Raw genomic sequence first — 12,712 nt, 5'->3', positions numbered from 1 at the left:
AGTCCGTATGGCTCAAGGGTCCTGAAGCTGATGATATGTTTTGATTCTTTTTGTCTCAACGCCTTTCTTCGATTTCCTCCTCTTTCTGAGTTCGTCTGTTGGTCAATTGCACAATATTTGAGGGTTTCCCAATTGTTGTTATGGTACTGTGTCATGTGTTTGGCGATTGCATTTGACTGGTCTTGATGGGTGACAGCTCTTGTATGTTCAAGCATTCTTTTTTTGGCCTCAAAGATTGTGCTGCCGATGTAACTTTTGGCGCAGGGGCATGTCACCATATAAACTACGAACGTGCTTTTGCACGTCAGATGTTGTTTTATTTTCCATTTTTTTCCCCCAAACATAGAGAGTTCTTTTGTTGGAGATGCAATTCGGCAAACCTTGCATTGTTTGCATGGCCAAAAGCCCTCACGATGCATCCAATTTACAGTTGGAGGTTTTTTAAAGTGGCTGTGGACTAATTGATCGCCCAGATTTTTTGCTCTGCGGAAGGTTACATGTGGATGTTCTCCAATGATTTTTGATAGTGTTGAATCTGTCCGTAGAATACCCCAGTGTTTTTTGATTATTCTCATTAGTGTCCCCTTATCCGCATTGTATGATGTTATTAATCTGATTTTGTTGTCAGTTTTAGTCTCTTGGACTTTGTGTAGGATTTCTTTTCTGTCCGTTTTAATTACTTTCTTGAGGCATTTTTTCACATTGTTCGGTTGGTATTTTCTTTTTATGAATCTATTTGAGGCCTCCATGCTGTGTTTGAGGAATTCCGAGTTTTTGGAACAGTTTCTTTTTATGCGGAGAAATTCTCCATATGGAATACTTCTTTTTAGTTTGTCATCATGGAAACTTTGTCCATGTAGTACATAGTCTTCTTTCGGTGTAGTGTGGTTTCAAGACAGTTGTTTTCAATATATATTTCTGTGTCCAGGAACACTACCCGATTGCTGCTTATTTCGTACGTGAACTTCAGATTTGTAGGTGTATTGTTTAGTTTTTCAAAGTATTGTTCAAAATCTGTTTGTTCACCGTCCCATATTATAAAAAGATCGTCTATGAATCTAAGCCATAGTATTGTCCTCTTTTTCCACGCATAATGTTCTGTTTTCCATGCCTCATTTTGTTCATACCAACCCATGGTAAGATTAGCGTAATTTGGTGAAAAAGAAAATCCCATGGCGCATCCCCGTATTTGTTTAAAGATGTTTTTGTCAAATAGGAAATAGTTGTTGTGTAGGCATAAGAAGATCATGTGATTTAACATTTCATTATGTTCCTTATATCTTATGTTCCTTTTTCCCAGATAGTGTCTGCATGCATTCATCCCAATAGTGTGCTCGATGTTTGTGTACAGTGATGTCACATCCATTGTGATTAGTTTGAAAGAAGGTTTCCAGACAAGTTTTTCTAGTTGTTTTAAAAGGTCAGTAGTATCCTTTATGAATGATGGGAGGTCTCTGACCAGAGGAGCTAGGAATTGGTCGATGTAATTTGACATTCCTTCTAGCAATGAATTGTTTGCCGAGACTATTGGCCTCCCTGGTGGTTTCTGGCTGTTTTTATGGATTTTTGGGAGGCAATAGAATGTGGGTAGAGTTGGAAATTTGTTTGTCATGTATTTTTGTTCATCATCGCTTAGGAGGCCCGCATCAGTCCAAGTCTGTAATAATTCAGTGATTTCTGTTGGTAGGTCTGCAGTTGGATACTGATTTAGGAGCTCATAGCAATTTTTATCCTGCAGTTGACGTTGTGCTTCCTCTGCGTAATCTATTTTGTCTATGATGATGATGTTTCCACCCTTATCCGCTGGCTTTATCTCTATTTTTTTGTCTTCAGAGAGATTTCTTATGATTAGTTTTTCTTTCAAAGAAAAGTAGTTTTTTGTCTGGTTTTGTTTGATTTTGTATAGCTCATCGATTATGAGTTCCTGGAATAAATCAATCTTGTTGCCAGGAGGCAGTATAGGGTTATATTTGGATTTTTCTTTTAATCCACTCTCGTTGGCACCTTCTTGTTCCATGGAATCTTCCATTTCAATGAGCTCTTCTTCCTGTGATATTGACATGGCACCCATTGTCATTAAGGTGGAGAGTGCCTCAGAGTCCTCAGCATTTAGATTTAAATTTGACATTTGTTTCAATTGGGTGGTTTTTTTGGTGGTCTTTTCTGCATAGATTTTTGCAAGTTTCAGTTTCCGCGTGTATTTATACAAATCTACGCGGGTGTCCGCAATGTTTAGATGTGTCGTGGGGCAGAAGTTTAATCCCTTTTTTAGTGTGGTTTTTTCTTCATCTGTTAGGATTCTTGTTGAGAGGTTGATTACATTTAGTTCTTGGGAGTCAGAGGATAGATCTATTATCGGCGCGGTTGTCTGAGTCTGGATGTGGTCCAAGAGTCTTCCTTTGCCTCGTTTCTGGCCTCTCTGGCCTCTTCTTGTTTTCCTCCCTTTCCACGGGGACGACCCCTGCCTCTCCCTCTGCCCCTTATGGGTTGTTGCTGTTGCTGTGATTGTTGTTCTAATGCCTTTTGCTTCTCTATTAAAAAATTGGTCTTCTTTGGAAGAGTGGTGCTCGGTGTTGACTGTTCATCCTGGTCACTTAATTCCAAGCTTGTTAGGGAGTCAAAACTTGAGGTGTCATTGGTTTCTTGTTGTTCTGGTTGTTTGCCTTTCTTTGGGAATTGTTGTTTGCCAAAGGTGAAGATTCGTCCCTCCTCAAAATCTTCTTTGTCTCTCTGGAATTTATGTTGTTTCAGCGCTTTTACGCGTGCCTTATGTCTTTCCAGATTTTTCAATATATCTGTTTTCAATTTTTATTGGTCATCATTTAACGTTAGAGATTTGATGTCGTCTTCCAAGGTTTTCAGTTCCGTTGTTATTACTTTTAAGATTTTTTCGATGTGTTTAATGAGGATTAACATTAGGCCCATGGATGAATCTAGGAGGTGCTCGCCCCATTCTTGTAGTATTTCACTTGTTGTGTCTTGGTGACTTGGCATTAGGGTTAGCCTTAGACCCCGAGGTATTCTTTTTACTTCCATGTACTTTTGTAGACTTAAGAGTTCCCACCATTTATTGATTTCTCTTTTAGATAGACGTTCCCATTTTTTTAATTTGTCTCTGATGGTATCCGGGGGTGTGCCTGTTTGGCCCCTTTCGGTATTTTTAGTGCCCTGGTATGTGAAAAAGTTGTTAATGTCTGCTATCCTCCTTGCTTCTCTTTCCTCCATGACAAGTTTGTTTCTTGATTTATGCTTTGTTTTTGAACCGGCCGGTTCTTTTTTCAATTATTGTTGGTCCTTTAGATTAACCTGAGGCTGATTCTAATATACTGATTGGATTAGCGGGTTAGTGAATCTTGCTTATTTATATAAGATTCCTGTGTATTCCCCTGTTCTCAAAATTTATAGAGAATTCCAATGTTATGTATGATGTGTAAGACTCCCAACGTGTTCTTGAGAGAGAAAAACACTATTCAGACGCTGTTTTAATCACAGTCTATACATCTTTAGTAATGGCGCTTGTTTTTTACAACAGGTTCTTACCGAGGTTCTGTTGTGCTAGAGATGCCTCGTGTTCTGTGGATCGATGTTAAGTTCTGCCTCATGTTGGTCCTGTGCTCGCAAAGATTTGTCTTCTTTAAATTGAGTTTAGACACGTCCGGGCGTTTTTTCCGTTGTATGCCTCCCCGGCGTGTTGTGGCTATGACATGTGCTTACACCACAGATGCCGACTTGACAGACCCGCTCTCCCGGCAACTCTACTGTGATTCAAGGCAGCGCCCCTCACTTCGTTAGCCGCTCTGTACTCGGGAGACGTGTGCACCGGCTTTCTGTCTCTGGTGCAGCCGCATCCCGTCTTTAGCCGTTAATGCAGCCACAGACCCAGCAGAGAGGTCGGGTCTCCGAAGCGTTACTCTGCCTCTGCCTCCAACCAGGCGCCCCCTGCCTCGATGGCTGACCAGCGTGCAGCAGCCGCGTCTGTGGGTCTGCCGGTGCCGATGTGTCCGTCTCACCAGCTGCCCAATCTCCGATTTCACCGCCATTGGATTCCCAGACCCAGTGTAGGAATCGTGGCACTGCGACTGCTCCCTGCCTCTGCCTCATTGATTGATGTGTCAGGGCGTCTCCTCACTCGATGACTGCTCGGCACGTCCAAGGCTGTTTCTGCTGCTTCTACTCGATATCTCCACAGGTAACATGGCCGTGTCTTTTTGTCTCACAGGCAATGTGTTGTATCTTTTGCGCGATTTCTTCAAAAATGTCTCTTTTGCTGTGACAGCAGCCAGGCGTTAAGAATTAATTTTCATGGTTTGGTTCTGTGTGAAACGCCGGCGCTCTTGATGATAGCGTGGTGCCCTCCTTAGAAGACAGAACCAGTCGTAAAATGTGCACACAAGGATACCGGCTGGAAACCGGTAAGGAGGCACTCACACAGGTTATTTCAGTTTAGACCAACTGCTTTTATTTCAGCATACTCGTCCTAACCCAACGCGTTTCGCCTTCAGCCGAAGGCTTGATCACGGGTGTTGAGCTCTAACACGAGCCTACTTTTATTTCAGTGCACAGTGAAAAAAACTTTACAGTGAAAATGCGTTGCATTATGGGTGACGTAGTTTTTCATGTGAACAAGTGTTAATGTGCTCAATTTTCAATAATATTTCAGCTGTTTGGTTTAAGCAGACATAACAAATTAATTAGAACAATGTTTTTATCAAAGTTCTAGTTTTGAGTCAGTGGTGACTGTCATTCACGTCCGTGAATGTTTTCATAGTTTTTGCTCAAACTGACACCAATAGCGAACCGCAAAACTGTTGTAACTCATAATGACTTTGTAGGATCTACTCACCAGAGAGAAAGAACCGCGACAACTACTGAGAGATATAAAGATCAAATATGACCAGCCCGAGAGTACTGTGTAATTGCCAAAACAAAGGGGGAAATAACCAAAAGGGGGCAGGTTAGACCCCTGACCCCCTATGTTTTCGCGAGGGGAGCGCCCGGTACGCGCCCCGGTGCAGCTTAACAGGAGCCCAAAAAAAAATTTACATTAGGCCTGGGGATGGCAGCGGTGGTTCTCGAGAGCTCGAACCATGAGTGTGACACTTTGCTCCCCATAGCAAAGAAGATGGTCACATTTTTGGTATTTTATTATAGCCTGATTAAAAGCAGGCTGAATATTTGGTATCATCTCCTGCTCACGCCGACGCACAGAAGGTGTTGCTCCACCGGTAGAAGTAGAGCCACCATCCCTGGGAGCCTCTCGGGCCAGAGCCCTGACACTCTCCCGTGCATAGTTCTGGGTATGTTTCCTTGACACGTGGCGTATAATCGTCCAGTTCCCGAAGCTTTATCTTTTTCTGGGATGTCCTCTCGATAAGATGGTGTGGCATATTTTACACTCCACCTTTGGAGCATTTACCTTCTTCTCCCCCTCTGGAATTTTGAAAAATTTCCAAATGAAATGTTCCTTCACAGTTCGTTCAGGAACCTCCTCATCAATGAAACCATCAGTGTCATCACTGCTGCTGGATGCTCTTGCAGCCATGATAAAAGAAGTAAATATGACACAGGTGCCAAAAGCAGGTCTTTCACTCACAAAAGTGAAACAAGAAGTGAAGGAAATGGGTGGGGATTTCAGTCTTTGTAAAAAAAAAAAGTTAGGAACCAATGAAAAGAGTTATTTCAAGGTCATATGACTTGTTACGCTTACGCTATGCGCTCTGGAGCGCTTCCGGGGGCGCATACGCGGCGCGAACGTGGGCGCTTTCGGATGCGCTTCCGGGGCGCTTACGCGGAGCGCCTAAATGACTTTTTGCAATCTTTTTTTTACGCACAGGGAAATAGCGCTTCCGGGTGCGCTCTCAGGCGAGCGCACCGGTGAGCGCACCGGTGCGCGCACCTTGAGCGCACCAAGGAAATTAAAAAAAAATATATATATACATTGAACAGATAATTTTTTTTTACAAAAAAAATATAATTAATTGTAAAAAATAGCTAATAAAAAAAAAAAACTTAGGTTACAAAGTCGATATACAAAGGAATTAGTTTTTAAAAAAACATTGAAATTCACTGAAAAAACTATAGCTTTCAGACCAGTTATAGTTAGGAATTAGCATTTAAAAAACCATTGAAATTCACTGAAAAAACCATAGGTTTCACACCAGTTATAGTTACCTGGAAATTTTACTGACATAAAACCAATGAAATTCCCACGTTATAGTTAGTTGGACTCACTATAACTCGCGCGCCCGCAATGCACTGCTGATGATGTCACATATTACATCATTCATGACATGGTTAGTGACATCACTGATGACATCACTGATGACATCTCAAATGACATCACTGATGACATCACTGATGACATCTCAAATGACATCACTGATGACATCACTGATGACATCATCCATGTGATAATACAATACACCTCCTCACACTGTAATCTGAGGAGGTGTATTGTATTATTATAAACAAGACATGTGTTTTTTTGCTGATTTGCACACTTAATGTCAACTTCATGAACTTTTTTGCACTTTACAATTAACGCAATGCGGACTAGTCAGACAGAAAGGGTATTGTACCTTAATCTCTTGACAATCTAGATTGACCTCATACAAAATGCAGAACACATTATGTATAGATATATATTTGTTAATATATGGGAAAATGTTTGATTACTGGTGAGGTATTTATTAAGTATTTATACAAAAATTCCCACCAATACCACCTAGATGAAGTCTGTTGTCTGTATCCATGTATTTGTATTTCATCCAATCTTACAGTATAGCGTTGTCATGTGAACAAGGCCGGTAATGGCTGAAACGTGTAATGGACGGACAATCTACAATAAAGAAAAAATATGCACCAGAATTCTGGTCCATGTTCGTTCTTCCTCATCTAGGAGGTATAGGAAATCGAAGATCAGGATATATATACATATATATGTATTCCAATAGTTTTTCAATTAGGTGCCCACTCAGGATCTCAGTTTCATCAGCTTAGGTTTTATTGCACCAAGTTACGCGTTTCGGGGAACCTCGTCCCCTTGTTCACACACTAGTTTTGCTTTGGAATTTTGAAGTCAGTGGGCTTCTCCGACACAACACTCCAACTGCCTCGGGCGAGAGTAGGGCATCAGAAGCAAGCCATATTGATCATATAATATATATTATACACATATATATATATATATATATATATATATATATATATATATATATATATATATATATATATATATATATTCACTGAAAAAAACAGTGGGCATTCTAGTTAGCTGGACATTTCACTCGTACAAAACCATAGAAATTCCCCTGTTATAGTTAGCTCAGCTAACTATAACTCGCGTGCCCGCAATGCACTGCTGATGACGTCACATATTACATCACTCATGACATGGTCAGTGACATCACTCATGACATCACTGATGACATCTCAAATGACATCACTGATGATATCATCCAGTGAATGTGTGTCTTTCTGAAAAATAAATATGTTTTATATATGTATATCTAAAGGTCGAAGGAAGAAAAATGTGTAAATAAGTGTCTAATTTTATTTTCTTTGTAAAAATTATTGTATAACTGACTTATTAATTGTATCTTAGTGAATACATGTATTAGCGAGTAATGTTTAAATATGAAAATATCTGTATCAGTGTCTCACTTTGTGTATAAGTGGCTGCATGGGTTGGTGACTAGCTACATGAGTGACGATATGGGTTATTAGTTGGTTTTAGAGTATCAGTATGAGTGTCTGTATGATTTGGTGGGGGGTATTACTTACAGAATAGATGCATAAATGGGTGACTCACTGTTTGTATGTGTTTTGAACACAGCATGTGTGCAGGACTGTATGGGTGGATGAGTGTGTGTATGGGTGTGTTAGTGAGTGAATCCCTGTCTCAATAGTATCTTTATGAGTAACTACAAATGTGTTAAACTAGTATATGTGAGTATTGATGTATATAAGTGAGTATATGTGAGAGCGAGAGATTGTAAGAGTTCCCGTATAAATAAGTATGTGTTTTTATAAGTGATTGCTTAAGAGAGTAAGTATGTGTACGATTATGTAGAAGTAAGTGTAGTGGTGGGTGTATAGCTGTATATGCAAGTAAATGGATGTTTGATAGTGTAGTGTAGTTCCTATATTCCCAATAGGCTCTGCGCATTGGAATATTATATTCAGCAGTGTAGACGTAGGACTGAGGTTATCTAGGTCTCTACTGACTATATTAGACTTAAGGTTTGCCAGCTAGCTCAGAGGTCACTAGAAACGTTCTCAAATAAACGAGGAGGAGTTTAACCTGCCTGTATAGACAAGAAGGGATTAGCTTCTGACAACCATAAAACATGACAACTTTGCTCTCCCTGAATAAGAGTGTATCTCTAGAGTCGTGTGAAAACAATAGACAGCTATTTCACTCAGTCAAATGTGCGTACTTAGTTTCACCAGAATGCAGAGAAAAGAGAGACGGGCGTTTTCAATAAAAGGTGTTATTTATTGAGCAGTCTTCTTCCTCATACAAGAGAAATGAATTGCCACGATTGTAATACTCATGGTAAAGTAAAGTGCATACAGTAAAAGGAGGATTATAAAATAATCCTGTAAAAGCATTGATATGGTTTCTTAGCCATATGATACTTTAAAATAGATAAAATATATACATACATATATACATTGACTAATCGTACTCAACTGGTGCTTCTAAATACGCCTACCCCGGTGTACCTGACCTAAGCCTAATACGTGGGAAGGAACAAGTAAGTAGCAGTTTAAGTTAAGTTTGTTTTGCCAAGAATCTGACTCAAGAATTCTCTGTAAGGGTTTAGTCAGTTCCGTACCTGGGTAATAGAAAGCAGGAGGTCTGGTATCTCTCTCTCAGGACTCGATATCCCAGCAACCCGCAAGGGTAGGCTGGAAACGCAGGAGCTGGATTTCTCGGCAGGAGAAAAGGCAGCGTCTTTCTCAGCGCGTCAACGAGGAGGGGCAGCGTCCGTGGGCTCTCGCATCAGCTGGGCTTTCGGGCAAGTAGATAGCTGCTCTGCTCCAGATTCACCACCGTGTGTTTGCTTAAGGCAACGTTGGTATATTTATACCTGAAAGGTGCCTGGGTTTGACGTACGGTTGGACATAAGACGTCAATAAAGATGTCACTAAGAACTGGCCGTTCTTACAGTGCTTTACAGGAGTTCTAGGACGAAATCAAAACAAAAGCAAGGGGGATTTCCCAGGTTGCTGGAGGCTTGGTTTTGTTTAGAGAACTAGGTGTGCTTACTAGGGGGCCGGAGAAGTAGCCTTGCTTAATGTGACAGCACGTGCTACGACTGAATTATGGATATGATTATTATGCCTTTGTATGGATATTATTGATTATAACCGGACAAGGGCATAAAATAGGAATATCGATTCAGGTTTCCTAGATAAAACACTACACCCACTCCACGAATTAATGTCCATCATTACTAAAACTTAAGCAATAGTAAACATAAAAGGTGCATGTGTATACCAACCAGGCCCGGACTGGCCGTTGCAGGCACCGGGCAATCCCCCGGTCGGCCGCGAGGGTGGGGGCCGGTTTTGAGCCCCAGGGGGCCGGTTTTGTTACAGGGTCATTTTTTGCAGCATAGCTGCAAAAACGGCACTGTAACAAAATCGGCCGAAAACCGGCCCTAGCAAAGAGCGCGGTCGCACCCCCCAAACCCCCAGGGGGAGGGGGGGGGGCGGCCGAGCACTTTGCCAGGGCCGGTTTCGGTTCCCAGTCCGGCCCTGATACCAACCCACCCCAAAATACATTTTTGCATTTGAAATGGTGTATGTGAAATACATGAAAATGATTATAGGTACTGTACGCTTTTTTAAGCAGTGTAATCATTCATTAAAAAAGGATGCATATATATATCGGCATGAATGATTTGCGAAATTTACACATGAAATGGCTCTTAATACAGAAAAAAGGACGAGACCATTCCATCACATATAAATACAGTTGCTGTAAATGTGCTAGAGGCTGACGTGATATATTGTCTTTAGAGTTCCTAAAATAGAAGCTCTGTTCTCTAAGAATAGTTCTACTTCAAGCAGAGTACATGTGCCAAAAAAAGGTAAATATTTTGGAATCGGGAAAAAAAATAATTTCGCTTTCAGGGGAGAGAGAAAAAATATAGTTCCAAATATGTTCAGTAGCTTTTGTTTATCAAAGCCGAAGGCCGAATTCAGAGTTCAGGGAACGCTGTGTACTAGTTTGCTTAAAAGTTATTCTTTTTGTTCGGGGTAAAACATCATTTCAGACAGACTTTCAAAAAAGTGGTTTACCGCTTCAGGTGAAAGTTCGACCAAGTTGGAAAATGCCGCAACTGTGCAGTCGTGAGCATGATTGCTATCATCGATGACAGGATCAGCAGTGCTCACAGAAGGTCGTACCTGGGTGATGTTGCTATCATCTCGTACTTCACTACCCTTTAGTCGCAGTGGTGAAGTCTCAACGAATGCCGTCATCAGGATCGGTAACCGCTGGGGACAACACGATGCATGAGCCGTTACAGGACTTAGCAAAGTATCTGTATCCAATGGTACTGCTGATTGTAGTGTAAGACAGACGTCCAACACGCATTCTTCTCCGCATAGCATACATCGAAGCACAGGTAAGATACAATTCTGCCAGATGGGTCTGAATGAAAAAAAACAGGTCATATTCAGATCTCTTAGCCGGGCTAATCCAAGGATTTTAGTTATGCGGTCCCGATGGCGTATAGCTAGGATTGTTTCTTCCATTGTTGCAGGAGTCTGGTCTGCGTTTTGGCTTGCCATAACGAAGCAGAAGTATCAAAAATAAAATGCCTGCTACGAGTCCCAACAGGAGTGGTAGGCCGCCAAAGACAGAATGGACAAAATTAGGAAAAATGCCCAGAACTGTTGTGAAGGGTGTTAACACTCCTGAAAAAATTGTCTTAAATATATGTGGGATAACGCCACTATCGGACATATTTAGGATTTGGCTTAACATTTCTGCGAAATGTAGGGGGCAATTTGCTGATAAAAGGCTATGTATCTCTGCCGTTGTCCTTGCGACTTGCAGATCATACGTTTCTTTTGATGACGTCAAGGGCACAGTTGTCTGCAAAAGGACAGACTTCATTCTGCTTAAAGTATCAATTCGAATAGAAGAGATATTCAAAAATGGCCAAATGTTTTCCTCCCTGTCTGGAGTGCTGTTTGGAAACAATACTTGCATACAGCAAGTGACCATGGAACTAACGCTAACTAGATAAGCTTTTGCTGGCACCATGCCACAACATCTGTGGTCCACTATTAGAATATAGCTCCCGTTAGAAAGCCGTCTAAAGAATGGCTCTATTCGAGTTGCAGGTGTGCCATGCTGGTGACATGAAAGGTTATTTGAAGTCCCCTCACAGGCCCCATGCAAGTTAATACCTTGACACAGAAGTATACCACTTAGTGACCTTTTACAATTATTACCACTAAGAAATACATTCTGTTCCTTTTCACTATAACATGTGTGTGTGTAAGGTAATTTCCATGATGACTTAATGTACCCTTTACCCAACCTTTCATACTGGCCTGCTGGTATATATTCTTGACAGAATTTAAATTTGAAAGTTGTTATCGGAATAGTTATTATTCCGTGTATTATCCATTCAATGACAGGTCGTTCTGACATTGTCAATGGTAATCGCTCAAGTTTTTCAATGCTCAGAATTGTATATTCTGCTCCTTTCTGTGCCAAGCTGATTTGTGTATCAGTAAGGTTAAAGATAGAGAATAATGACGTTGAGTTGATTAAACGCCAAGGCACGTAGCCTGAACGCAGATTTTGTAACGTCCAGCCAAGCTGTACAATAGAACGTAATTGGGACTGACCGTGTTGTAACATTAGCAAGTCCTGTTCTATTATATCTATAGGAGATGATACAATCCTGTCCAGTGAATATATTCTTGAAGACAGAGTCATTAACCCATTGTCCACAACAGAAAGTGATTTTTCCAAATTATTACGATCAATTTCCCGTATTTTTTCTGCTGTTTCAATTTGAATTATTTTCCAAGCTTCGTTGTAAGCTGCGTATATGCTGGCCACTGTGAAACATTCTTGACGCTGTTTGCGTGGTCCCTTTATGAAATCATGCAAGTCAGCACCGTCTTTAAGTAAAGTCAAGTGTTGCTTAATTTCTGCCAGTGTGGATGTGTGTAGCCATTCAAGGCAGAGTTTTCCTACACTGTATGTTGTAACTATCCCTGGATGTTGTCTCTGGGAGTATCTAGGGTCTGGCCTGGTCAATTTGAACCCCTGTATTTTGTTCAGGAATCTATCTTGAAAGTTATTTGTGTCTGTGGGCCAGATCAACCATTTTTTCCAATCAGGATGTGTTCTGTGTTGGTTAAAAATATGGGATACGTCTATCTCAACATCTGTAGTGCTATTACTGTCAGGTGTTGGCTTTGGAATAGATGGTTTGTTTAAGTCTTTAATTTTGGCTAGGCCAAGACAGGTTGTCTGTTGAATGGTGTCATTCAAAAATTAATTTGTTCTGGGATCATGCAGGCACTAAATAATGATTCTATACCTTGGGCCTGCCAATCTTTGGTACCCCAGATGGTTTTTGTTTCAATATTGTTTTTCCAAAAATCAAAACCAAATGTAGTCATTTGTTCATAAAATGCTTCTGAATAGATTAATTTAGTGTTTGTCAGCGTT

This window comes from Lissotriton helveticus, chromosome 3_1 (genome assembly GCF_964261635.1).
Source record: "Lissotriton helveticus chromosome 3_1, aLisHel1.1, whole genome shotgun sequence".
Lineage (NCBI taxonomy): Eukaryota > Metazoa > Chordata > Amphibia > Caudata > Salamandridae > Lissotriton > Lissotriton helveticus.
The sequence above is the reverse complement of the archived record's forward strand: the minus strand, read 5'-3'. Positions refer to the sequence as shown.